This window comes from Colobus angolensis, unplaced genomic scaffold, assembly GCF_000951035.1.
Source record: "Colobus angolensis palliatus isolate OR3802 unplaced genomic scaffold, Cang.pa_1.0 Scaffold32, whole genome shotgun sequence".
Taxonomy (NCBI): Eukaryota; Metazoa; Chordata; class Mammalia; order Primates; family Cercopithecidae; genus Colobus; species Colobus angolensis.
Window position 1 is genome coordinate 4,048,077 of NW_012116488.1, and position 13,453 is coordinate 4,061,529.

Sequence of the window (13,453 nt, forward strand, 5' to 3'; positions counted from 1 at the left end):
CCCAGGAGGTGCAGGCTTATAAGGGTGGGAAGTACTTCCTGGTCACTCAGGTAGTATTCACTAAGCAGCTGACGCAACCAAGTTTCAAACACAGAGACCACAGCATGACCAGGTCAAGCACCACCCTCAGCTTCCATGTATGTTTTTACTTTTTTAACTAGAGACAGGGTCTCACTACGTTGCCCAGGCTGGAGTACAGTGGTATAATCCTGGCTCACTGCAACCTGGACCTTCCAGGCTCAAGCCATCCTTCTGCCCTCCCTTTGAGTAGCTGGGACTACAGGCATGCACCAGCACACCCAGCTAAATTTTAAATTGTTTATAGAGACACAATCGCACTATGTTGGCTAAGGTTGGTCTTGAACTCCTGGGCTCAAGTGATTCTCCTGCCTCAGCCTCCCAAAAATGTTGGGATGACAGGTGTGAGCCACCACACCAGCCCCACACACATTCTTCCATGCACGGTGCTCCCAGGGTGCTGGGGAGGTCTACGCAAGTGGCGAGTCCACAGACAAGAGATCTCACGCAAAACAGAAAGAAGTGCTCAAGCTCTCAGAAAGGCAAGAGCCAACCCTTTAGCGACGGTGCCATCTTGTCTTTCAAATATATTTATTCTTAGTACAAAGCAAGTAGGAACAAAGCTGAACTAACAACTTGAGGCAAATTTGGGATTCGTCATTAACATGTACTAAATTCCATTCCCCTCTATGTCCCAGATGAGGAAACTTAGCAGAGGATGAGTTTCCCCCACCAAGTAAACAAAAGCTCAGCAGTACTATTTTGTTTTTAAAGATAATATTTACATGCCATTTTTTGAAATGACCATTTCTCCATGACTTCTAGTGTCTCCTCTGTCCTAGAGCACGGTCTGCAGGCAGGGTTCTCTCTATTCTTGGCCACCGCCTCAGCCTGCACCACCTGGAGTCTGAGTTTCTAGAGCCCTACAGGACTTAATGTCTGGTTGACTCCTGCGCCTGGTCCTTCCTCATGTTTTCACTGCTTGTGGCCCTTTCACTGCTCATGTTTTCACTGCTTGTGGCCCTTTCACTGTGGCCCTTTCACTGTTTTCACTGCTTGTGGCCCATACAGATCTGGGGAGAATTTAAGAATTTGGCAGGATTGAGTCTTCCAGTGCATGAACATGGACTATTTCACCAATTACTCAAGTTCTCTTTAAATGTCTCCCAATAAAGTCTTCTAATTTTCTTTCAAAAATGTGTGAAACATTAATTTTCAGATTTTATTCTTAGGTATTTGCTATGTTTTGATGTCATCATCAATGGTATCTTTAAAAACATTTAATTTTCTAACTGCCGTTGCAATAGAGAAAAAACGGTTTTTGAGTATCACTTCTATATGTAGCTATCTTGCTCAACTCTTAGGCGTTCTGATAACATATCTGTAAATCCCTCTGGTTTTCCTTTCATCTGCAAGTCCCCACAGTGTTCATCTCTTTCTTATCTACTGCGCTGACCAGAACCTCTGAGCAACGCTGACAGGAGCAGTGAGAACGGCCCTGTGCACCCATCTCCGACTCAGAGGGCAGCTTTTACTAGCTAACCATTGATTTGATGCTGCTCTAGCAGCCCGTGGATAACAGTTACCCAAGTAAGAAACTGAACTATGGATTCAATGCTATCCCAATCCATATCCCAATACACACTTCTGTGGAACTGAATACATGGATATAAAACATATGTGGAAATGCAAGGCGTTAAGACTAACCAAGACACCCCCGAGAAGAACAAAGCTGGAGGACTTGCTGTTCTAGAAATCAAGACTTCCTGTAAAGCTTCATGAATGAAAACAGCCAGGCTCTGTGCTGTCACACAGGCTTGTGCATAAATCGACACCTGATTTGTGACAGCAGCAGGTTGCAGAAAAGTGAGGAAAAGTTGGCCTTTCAACATGTTGTATTGGGACAACTAGGTACACAGTGACAAAAAAGAAAGGAAAGAAAAGAACAAAGAAAGAAAGGAAGAAACTGGATCAAATTATATACATATATACTAAAAAAACAAACTCCTGGTGGGTTATAGACTTAAATCTGAAAGGCAAAACTCTAATGCTTTTAAAAAATAATATAGAAGAATGTCTTACATAGGGAAAGAAGTAGAGAAGGACTTCCTTAGACACAAAGCCAGTAATCATTAAAAGACTGGTTGATCTATATTAAAACTAAACATTTTTCTTCACCAAGACACCCACAAGGATGAAAAGGCAAGTCACAGGATAGAACTATCTGAATACATATAACCCACAGACTCATTCCCACAACACATAAACATGTCCAATAACTCAGTAAGAAAGCTTCAGAGTACAAGCAGAAAAACAGGCAAAAGTCTTAACCAGGTTCTTCACAAAATACATCCAAATGGCTAATCACTATGAAGGGATCGTCACTCTAATTAATAATAACCAGAGAAATGCAAATTAAAACCACTACTGCCAACACCAAATAGTGCCTCAAGGAGCTGCTTTGTGGCTGGAGCCGGAACACCACCCATGGGCGGGGCAGTGCGTTATCAGTGGTGTTGAGGATACACGCAGCTGACAGCTAGGACGGCACTCCTGGCGCACCACCTCACGACACTCACACATACGTGCATCACAACTGAGGTACAGGAATGTCCACAGCACACCGTCCTAACAGCTCAGACTAGAAACAACCAAATGCCCATTAGTGGTGGATTAGGTAAATGCACATGCAGTCTATATAACAGTCCAAAGCGATAGAGATGAATGAAATACAGCTATACACAATATGGATATGCCTTACCGAATACTGTTGCATCAAAGGGGCCGATAAGGAGGATTTATTCAGTATAATTTCATTTATAGGTAGAAACAGGCATCCCTAAAACTATAAAAGACTTACGGGGGCTTTTTGGGTGCCCAGCCTGAATGGTGGTTATGTGGGAATTTGCTTTATAATTATTCACTACACTTTTGTTTCATATGCTTCCGTATGTAAGTTATATTTCAAATAAAAAAAGGCTAAAGATACACGCATATGGCTAAAAAATGAAAATGGAAAGAACCTAGTGAGACGTGAGTCTCTTTGCCCACACCCACCCTCTGGCCTCCCTCTCTTTTCCCAACTCCCACTGTTGCCAGTTAGGGCATCCCCGGGCTGCTCCAGGGGTGCACTCAGGCGCACGATTGTCAGCCGTTTCCTGCGTGGTTTTAGATGCGTCAACACCGACGACCTCTAAACTCACCTGGATCTACCTGAGACCGGAAGACACACTTGCACACACGAAATCCCAAGAGTTTCTCTCTTTTTTTTTTTTTTTTTTGAGACTGAGTCTCGCTCTGTTGCTCAGGCGGGAGGGCAGGGTCATGATCTCGGCCCACTGCAACCTCTGCCTCAGCCTCCTGATTAGTTGGAACTACAGGGGCCCGCCACCACACCTGGCTAATTTTTGTATTTTTAGTAGAGACGGGGTTTCACCATATTGGTCAAGCTGGTCTCGAACTCCTGACTTTGTGATCCGCCTGCCTCGGCCTCCCAAAGTGCTGGGATTACAGGCAGGAGCCACCATGTCCAGCCCCCCAACACAGTTTCTAACGTTCCTCTACATAGTGTTTCATGTTGAAGAATTAAAGCTTCGAATTTTTTTTTTAATTGAAAAACTTTCCCAATTAAGATAAAGATCTAGGCGATCTCTATTTTTTTCCTATTTATATGAAGATTCTCTCTTAAAAGAAAGATCAGTAATTATGCTTGCAAATGGATAAAATAAAAACTGTGGTATGACGTGTTTATCAGATCTAAAGCATGGGTGGGGAACAATTGGGATATAAGAACTAAAGTCTCAAGGCCAGGCGCAGTGGCTCATGCCTGTAATCCCAGCACTCTGGGAGGCCGAGGCGGGTGGATCACGAGGTCAAGAGATTGAGATCATCCTGGCCAACATGGTGAAACCCCGTCTCTACTAAAAATACAAAAATTAGCTGGGCGAGGTGGCATGCGCCTGTAGTCCCAGCTACTCGGGAGGCTAAGGCAGGAGAATCGCTTGAACCCAGGAGGTGGAGGTTGCAGTGAGCTGAGATCACGCCACTGTACTTCACTTCAGATTGGAGAAAGAGTGAGAGTCTGTCTCAAAATAAAAACAAAAAAAGAAAACTGCAGTCTCAGAGCAGCGCCAACCATGAGGACACAGCCTGCATCACTAGGAAGTCTTTCGCAGACGCATCCCATACATACACGCCAGGCACGGTGCTTCGCAAACGCATCCCATACATACACGCCAGGCACTGTGCTTCACAAACGCATCCCATACATACAGGCCAGGCACGGTGCTTCGCAAACGCATCCCATACATACACGCCAGGCACTGTGCTTCGCAAATGCATCCCATATATATACTCCAGGCACGGCGCTAGGCACTGACGATACAGAGATACATTAAAACACAGTATCTGACCTAAAACTACCAGAATATGGGAGGTGATGAATTCTGCTGGGAGACATGGGGATGAAGGCTCAGGGAGAACAGGAACCACAGCTGAGGAGAGGCTGAAGTTGCTGGGAAGGCACTGAAGGCCGCATTAAACGGGGGGACTGTCTAGAGGCACTCACTTGTCAATCATGGGGGGCCTGAAGTTACAGGAGAGATTAATCAGGCTGCATTCTCCTGGAAAATCAATTTTCCTCAAAAGACAGTACCTTAAAAATGAGGACAATTGATTGTATTTTGCATACCCCACATTAATCATACTGGATGCTTAATTATACATTTTCCCAGAGGAGGACCTTTTGTCTTTTCACCATTTTTATCCTCGGTATCTAAAACTGGCCAGCACATAGTGGGACCACAGATGTTTGTGGAATGAACAGATCCATCTGAGGAAAACAAATTCAGGTAATTTAAAGGAGAGGTACTGTAATTTGAAATATATTTATATCAAAAGAACACCACCTGTATCAGAGTAGAATGCAACATCTACATAAACTTTTAAGATAAAACTCAGGTCTTCAGAGAAACTGCTCTTAGGCATTTCTCCCCTGTGGAATCTCTGTAGTCAGAGGTGCCCTGATAGAAACATCTAAAACGTACGGTGGGAAGAGAGATTAGAATCAGAGGATTTTGAAGCAGATGAGTGATCCAACTTGATCTCTGTTCAGGAGAGACACAGGGGAACTGAAACCAAGAAGCCAGAGGCTTCTCCTTCAGAAGGGAAGGGCCTTAGCTACAGCCCATAAACCCAGCCCTCTTCTAGGCAATCCCGACGTGCCTTCCTGGGTCTGGACCAGGCCTGCCAGTCCTCATTTTTGGTAACAAGCATCTCTCACTCTATAAATCCAAGCTTCCACCACTTGAAAGCTTGATAAACACAACAATGAAATGCACACTTCTGTATATCTACGAAATGTCAAGACCAACTTTTACCCTGACCCTTAGCACCTAAATAACTTCAAAATTGGGTTAATCTTCTCACACAGTTTGTAACTCGGTTGATGACTTCTGAAATTTACAATAAATCTTTCTTAATTTCAAAGTGCAAGTGTCTTATTTTATCCATTTTAATATATACATTTTCCATATTAATGTTTCTGAAATCAAGTTGCATCTTTCACTTTTTCTTTTTTGGTAATTCTTTAAAAATGGTTTGGGCTACAATTAACAGCACCTTAGGTGTGATGAGATATGGTATCTTAGCGTCCCTACACATGTGACTCTGCTCAGGTTTCTAAACGGGTATCATTTCATTCAAATGAAGCCAATGTCCCCGCCTCCCTCCGGGTCTGTCTGTCTGTACCACCCAATGTGAAGGAGTTGAAGCAAACTGGCTGTAGAAAGCAGACGGGATTCTAGAAGAGGCCGTGCCTACCCTAAGTGTTCCCCGTTCTAGCGTGTGGCTGCCTGCAGCTAGGTCTGTTTGGCGGGGATCCATGAGAAACCAGGAGAGGCAGTGCACAGCCCTTCCTGTCACCAGGGATGCTGAAACCATCTTTCCACTCTGTGTGGGTAGATTTCGGGCAAAAGGAACAGTACCGCCAGGTACACTTCATTTGGGTATAAATTTGGTAACGTGGGGCTGGTCTGCAGTTTCTGCACTGACACTCTTATTTACATGTTTGGATAGAGACAACCCGTGGCTCACAATCCACCATGAACGTTCCAATGCTGTGGTTTATCCAGCTTTGTTGTACACATTTACCAAGGTTACATCATCTTTCCTGGAGAGAAAGATCTGCTGACCACAGGACCAGGCTGGGGTTCCCTCACAAACCTGAGCGGCTCCTACCTTAAGCCCTTTGGGTTTTCCTGATTCGTGTGCCTGGTTTTATTTGCATACGAAGAAAGGGGTAATATTCACTTTCCCCACAACTTTCTACCACCAACCCCATCTTTCCTTTCTCACGAAATTAACAGTATAATTTAATAAGGCAGAGATTTTTCATTTCAAAAAGCAGTGAAGCCAAATTCTAGTTCATTCATGCTTTCTGCCCATGAAGACTGGCAGCCTCTACCAGAGAATAGGTGGGGAAGGGTGGAGTGGAGTGGAGTGGAGTGGAGTGGAGTGGAGTGGGGTGGGGTGGAGTGGAGGGGCGCCCGGATGGAGAGAGGTCAGGCTGAAATGGGCGAAGGCCAGGAGAGGCTGCTTTCCTCAGAAAAGCTCTTCAGTGAATTTTTCGGTAAAGGGAGTCATGCGGAAGAGCAAACGGACTCCCGGTTCAGACTCCGCTAGATCAGAACATGGTAAAGTCATGAAGTTATTCTCAGCCTCAGGCTCCTCATCTGTAAAATCTCCTGTGGACACACGCACATTTAGAATGAACCTCCACCCCGGCTGCGGACAAGAGGAATTCAACGGCGTTAGCTGAACTGGAAGATTCAGCTTTTCTTTTAAACAGGGAAAAGTTAAGACAGGTCAGACAAACTCTTGGGGATAAAGATATAAATCCAGCACAGCATTATGTCCTGATACAGGCCATATTTCCCACTTAGGACTCTAGTTCTAGCAAGCCTTGTGGAGAACAGACACTCAGGGTCCTGATTAGTAAATGCTCAACACGCTCTGTGGAGCTCGTATCGCTTCACCTTCCACTCCCACCAGCACGCCTGGTGAAACACTGAATATTAATACTATTACTGCACCCGGTGACCAGAAGCTCCAGCAATGCAGTAGCTCATTTACCCAAAGAACAACGGCAGGTACCATCTCAGGAAAAGTAACAGCTCTTAACATTTGACAAGAAGATGTAATAATATCTTTTCAATTCCATCTTGAAATTGATTCCAGAACCTTCCATGTGTTTACCAGCAGACAAAGCAGTGTAGGGTGAAAATACACATACATTTTTTTCAGTCCCTTTTTATGTTCTCTACTTCCTTTCTCCATGTCTCCGACAGAGGAGGTTCAAGTGCTTCCTTCTAGACAAGAACTCTTGCTGAAGCTTGGCTCTTCCTGCAAATGACGTCCAGCCCGGGGATGGCAGCAGGGAGGGTAGGTGCAGGACACAACCAAATGAGCATGTGGTCTGTGTGCCAGGACCTACTGGGACCTGGGCTGTTCCTGGAGCTCCAGCCTCGCAGAGGCAGCCTGGGGATCAGGGCCACAGAGCAACACAGGTACCATGTCACATGCCAGAAACCACGGTATCAGGACTGTGTGCATGTACACGTGTGTCCAGTCTCTGGGGAGGTGAGACAGACACCAGTGCCAGAGCGCTCCGGCCCCTCCCGCAACCTACCAGCCTCCTCGAACTTGTCACATACCCACTGCTCCACTCTCTAAGATTTGAATTAGTTACCTGGTATTGGTATTAACCTACTTTGTGTTCCAGCCTCCACCTCACCTGCCCATCAACTCAAAAAAAAAAAAAAAATATATATATATATATGATGACCACTTTAAGATGGATGATGATGAAAATGAGTACCAGCTATCTTTAAGAACAGTTGTAGGGGCTGGCGCAAAAGATGAATTGTGCATTGTTGAAGCAGGAACGATGAAGGTAGTTGGAATAAGGTAACACAGCTTTGAAAACATCGGTACAGCCAAGGGCTTCCCTTGGGCTCTGAAATGCCACCACCTGTGGCCTTGTGGGTGAAGTGTGGTTCAGGGCCCGTGCGTACCAATGGATGGCACTTAGTAGCTGGGGAGAAAGATGCAGAGTCAGAGAGACAGGAGGATGTGAAACTCTTCAGAATATCTGGAAAGCGATCTCCCCCTGGAGGTGGTAGCAAGGTTCCGCAGAAAAAAGTAAACTTTGCTGCTGCTGAAGATTATGATGATGAAGATGAGACGGAAACTGAGGACAAATCTCCAGTGAAGAAATCTATAGGAGATACTCTAGTCAATCATGCACAAAATCAAAACAGAATGGAAAAGACTCCAAGTCACCAATGTCAAGAAAAGGTCAAGAACCCTTCAAAAAACAGGAAAATACTCCTAAAACACCAGAAGAACCTAGTTCTGCAGAAGACATTAAAGCAAAAATGCAGCCAAGTATAGCAAAAGGTGGTTCTCTTTCAAAGTGGAAGCCAAGATAATCAATTACGTGAATGGCTTCTGGATGACTGACTGGGGGCTACTGAAGATCTCTGGCAGGGCAGGAAGTCTCTTTAAGAAAATAAACAGTTAAAAATTTTTCATCTTATTTCCTATCTCTAACAGTTGATATGTGGTAGTCCTTTTTATAATGCAGAATGAGAACTTCCCCTATCGTGTTTGATAAATGCTATCCAGGTTCCATTACCAAGAATATATTGTCCAAAATGCCAATTTGTTTTAGACAGGGTCTTGCTCTGTCACCCAGATGGGAGTACAGTGGTGTGATCACAGCTCACTGTAGCCTCAACTTCCTGGGCTCAAGCGATCCTCCCACCCCAGCCTTCCAAGTAGTTAGAACCACAGGCACATGCCACCACTCCCAGCTAATCTTTTCATTTGTTTTTGTAGAAGACAGAGTCTTGCTATGTTGCTCAGGTTGGTCTTGAACTCCCAGGCTCAATCGATCTTTCTATTCTGGCCTACCAAAGTGCCGGGATTACAGGGGTGTGCCACCATGCCCAGCCCAAAACGCCTGTTTAAAGACGGAACTCCACTCTCTGCTTGGTTTTAAGTACGTATGGCATGTTATGACAGGACATAGTGGTAGCAGTGATCAGACATGGACATGGTGGGGAGATTAAAAAAAAATGCGAAATAAAACTCAGTATTTTAATAAAGTAAGAAAAAAGAAAAAAGACACATCACTCCCACCCCATGCCCTCCCGAGCTAAGGCTGGTCTAGCCATGCCAGGTGTGAGCGGGCACCACAGCCACGCTGCTATCAGGGGATGGACCGCACCTGGGGAGGGCTGGACACAGATCTGTGATCTGGAGGATGATTCGGGGATAGAAGATAAGCAGGCACCCCGCGGGTGGTGACTGTCGGTGACACGCAGCTCCCCAGGACAGTACCCTCATGCCTGTCACCAGCACACCTGGGCAGGGACCCTGATGAGTGCACGCAGAGCACCCCGGTCGGGGCCGAACCCCAGCTTGCTCCTCACTCCCCTTTCCCCAGGATGCTCAGTGGCCGCTCACCAGCGGGAAAACAAACCAACAAGCAAAGTAGCCACTGAGAGCCCACGGGCGCTCCCACCCTCTCCTCCTGTTTCCATGGGGATTCGAGGGGGCAGGCTGCACCTGGAAACCTTGGCTTTCGACCGCTTTCTCAAAGGGTCCATCGAGTCACACTCCCTAAGTAACATGGCTGTAATACAGCTGGCAGGTTATTCAAGAAGTTCACCAGCTAAAAGGTTCGTTTTTCCACTGGAGAAGAATATGTCACCTAAAGATTTGATATGTTTATTATTCATGGAAACGAGGAACATTCTAGTGTTCGGGTAAGTGTTGAAAGACAGTGGACCCTTTTCTACCCATACGTCTGTGCTGCCACTGAATTTGTTTTCTTGACACAGCAGGGTTTGGTGTGGGGAACCCGCAGGTATAAGGAGGCCTCTGGGGGACCTCCACGAGCTGGACTCTTCACAGCAGCCGCAAGAGGCAATACTAGAAATCAGGTGCCAAGAAGCTCCATGGGGAGCTGAGAGCTCAGTGGTCTCTGAAGGAGGGGGTGCTCCCTGCCTTCCAGACTAAGCCTGGGTGGCCTGTGAGGGACTGCATGACTCCAGCCTCCTGGCTGTCCACCTGGCCCTGGAGCCCTGCTCCCTGACCTGGCCCCACTGCCCCAGTTAGCCTCAAAGGGCCCCCTTTGACAGGTGCTTCCCTCCCCTGCCTCCCAGAAGCACGGGCGGTCCTCTGCCTTACTCTCTCCGGCTTTTCGCGTCTGCGGCTGGAAGGTTTCATTTCAAAAAGAACAGCACAGTGACCGTGGGCAACCCCCTTCCCTCGCCCCACCTCCTCGGGTGAGGACTGACCACTCAGCAGGGAGCCTGGTGTCCGGAGGCAGAGTGGAAGTGTCTGTCTGGACACGGAACGGGCCGGCCCCACGTCTTTCAATGTGGAAGCCCGGTTTGGTGATCTGAGAGGTGGTGGTATTTGGGGAAACCTCCACAGGCCGTCCTCTAGATTCTACTTTTCTACATACAGTACTTCCTAAGATTTGCTCTTTATGGTCCAAGTTTTATAGCTAAACTAAAAACTTAACATTCATGGCCATTACTAGGCACAGTTGCCCCTTTCATTTCTAACTTTGAATCCTTCATTTAGCAAGTATCTGTAAAGCCTCAAAGACAGGAAGCAGCAGTAAAACAAAGGTGTTAAGAACTTGGGCAGAAAGCCAAACCTGTGGGTTGGAATCCCAGCTCCACCTCTGACTACCTTAGTGACCCTGGGCAGAAAATGATCTCTTTGGGCCTCAGTTTTCTCAACTAGAAAATGGGAATAATTGTCTTTACTGGGGTTGATGTGAATTAAGAGATGTACAGTGCTTAGAAAAATCCCTGAAATATAGCGTGTCCTCAATAAATGTTGTTTTTGTTTTTTGTTAATCATGTATCAAGTGACTAACTAGCATCTATAACTCAATCTTGTTACCATCCCGATGGTAACGGAAGCAACTAACGGAAGCAACATTTTCACCCTCTCCAGGCATGTCCCAGCAGGCCTCTGATGCACTGCACTCAGCAACTAAATTTGTACCAAATGAAAGGCGGAATCTCAATTTGACAATGTCTGGTTCTGCATAACACAATTATGCATATGCCCTGATAAACAGCACAGCAATAGTGCTTTGCTGTTCTTGATCTTCTAACAGGGCAGTGCAATAGGAACTACTTAAATGTTGGCTGAAAGAGGCTGAATGAACCCCAGATCCGATTATTACAGATGTACCCACTAGGTCATGGGGGAGCCAGTCCGTTTGGTGAGTTCACAGACATCTTAGTATTATCAATTTGTGGCATAACTAGATCTGAATGGAAAAATATCCTTAAAGTTTGATAGGTTATAAAAGACCGGTGGAGTGGAGCTTTTTTTTTTTTTTTTTTTTTTGGTGAGGCAGAGCAGGTATTGCTGGAAGCTCACATGGGTAAGAGGATAAAAACCAGTAAGTAAGGCCGGGCGCGGTGGCTCAAGCCTGTAATCCCAGCACTTTGGGAGGCCGAGACGGGCGGATCACGAGGTCAGGAGATCGAGACCATCCTGGCGAACACGGTGAAACCCCATCTCTACTAAAAAATACCAAAAAACTAGCCGGGCGAGGTGGCGGGCGCCTGTAATCCAAGCCACTTGGGAGGCTGAGGCAGGAGAATGGCGTGAACCCGGGAGGCGGAGCTTGCAGTGAGCTGAGATCCGGCCACTGCACTCCAGCCCGGGCGACAGAGCAAGACTCCGTCTCAAAAAAAAAAACAAAAAAAAAACCCAGAAAGTAGCAAGCAGACGAAAAAGGCAAGAGACACTGCTATTAACCAGCTGCGACCAGTTGCTTGACCTTTTTGGGCCTCAGTTTCCACATCTGAAAAATGAGGTTCTTTCTGGTTCTTTTGAGACTATGAATAGAGAAAGCTTCTTTCAGGAACTTGAGTGCCAGCAGCAAATCCCAGAGAGGGGAAAAAATGAAAATACAACAGGGTCTCTAAACAGGAAAAGAGAAGAGAATAATGTGATATACGTTTTTTTTTTTTTTAATCCAGGAAAATAATGTACAAGGTGGGCACTACAAGAAGGACCATATAAAAACCTATAAATGAAATCTTTCGCTCTGTGTATAGGTGACCACTGGTCTTTACAGGAAACAACTGAGTATTTGATGGCTAATGTGATATGTAAACATGTGTAACTTATTTTGAAGAATTTTCTTTTCAGAAAAATAATACATGCTCACTGTAAAATAGGAAAAAAAAAAAAAATCCAAACAACACAGGGAAGGCCAACCCAGAGAGAAGACTGCGGACGTCTCTGGGTGTGTGCAGACGAGTGCGCCACTGGGAGCCAGGCTTCACGGGCTCCTCTGTTCACTACCCACACCCCCGGGTCCAGGATGTTTCACACGCCAACAAATAGGTAATGTCATCGTCAACTGTTTGAAATTTCACTTGACATGTGTGCCACGATTCAATAAATCAAGTCAGGCTTCTCATGGCGTTCTTTAAAAAATATTACATCACAAATAACGCTTTGCTTTATGATTACAGATGGAGGATGGAATACATTTATCTGAGTCTACTCTCTTCTAAAACCGCACTAAAAAGACAAGGAATTTTGTAAAGAGTTTACACTTTCCAGGATGTGGGATCACGGGGCGGGAGGACACGCAGGGAGGCAGCCAGGAGCACACTGGTGAAGCCTTACCGGCTCAGGTCAGGGTGTCCACAGCTGCCCGTGGAGTAGGGACACAGATGGGCAAGAAGAGGACTGGCAGGAAGTCCTTGCAGGCTGTTCTTACAGGCCCTGTGCCACCTGTGATCACATAACTTGACTCTGGAAATGAGTGTTCTTTTTTTTTTTTTTGGAGACAGTCTTGCTCCATTGCCCAGGCTGGAGTGCAGTGGGGCGATCTTGGCTTACTGCAACATCCGCCTCCCGGGTTCAAGCAATTCTCCTGACTCAATCTCCTGAGTAGCTGGATCACAGGTACAGGCCACCACGCCCAGTTAATTTTTTGTATTTTTTCAGTAGAGATGGGGTTTCAACATGTTGGCCAGGCTGGTCTCGAACTCCTGAACTCAGGCAATCCGCCTGCTTTGGCCTCCCAAAATGCTGGGATTACAGGCATGAGCCACCATGCCTGGCCCTGGAAATGAGTGTTCTGTACTACCAGGGAATCTGCTTTGGTAACGGCCGGATAGGTTACAGTCAACACGCACAGTGGGCAACAAGAAAGGCTTGAGAAAATATATATATATATATATATGATGACCACTTTAAGATGGATGATGATGAAAATGAGTACCAGCTATCTTTAAGAACAGTTGTAGGGGCTGGCGCAAAAGATGAATTGTGCATTGTTGAAGCAGGAACGATGAAGGTAGTTGGAATAAGGTAACAC

At 45.9% G+C, this 13,453-nt stretch overlaps 1 protein-coding gene and 1 pseudogene across 3 annotated transcripts in view; one reads left to right on the forward strand and one right to left on the reverse strand.

Moving 5' to 3' along the window:
* LOC105518530 overlaps positions 1–8,756 on the forward strand; it is a 12,701-nt pseudogene extending 3,945 nt beyond the window's left edge.
* The window catches only part of PPP2R5C (protein phosphatase 2, regulatory subunit B', gamma), a 170,539-nt gene that overhangs the window by 76,773 nt on the left and 80,313 nt on the right, over positions 1–13,453 (reverse strand). The gene's annotated exons all lie outside the window — the stretch shown is intronic.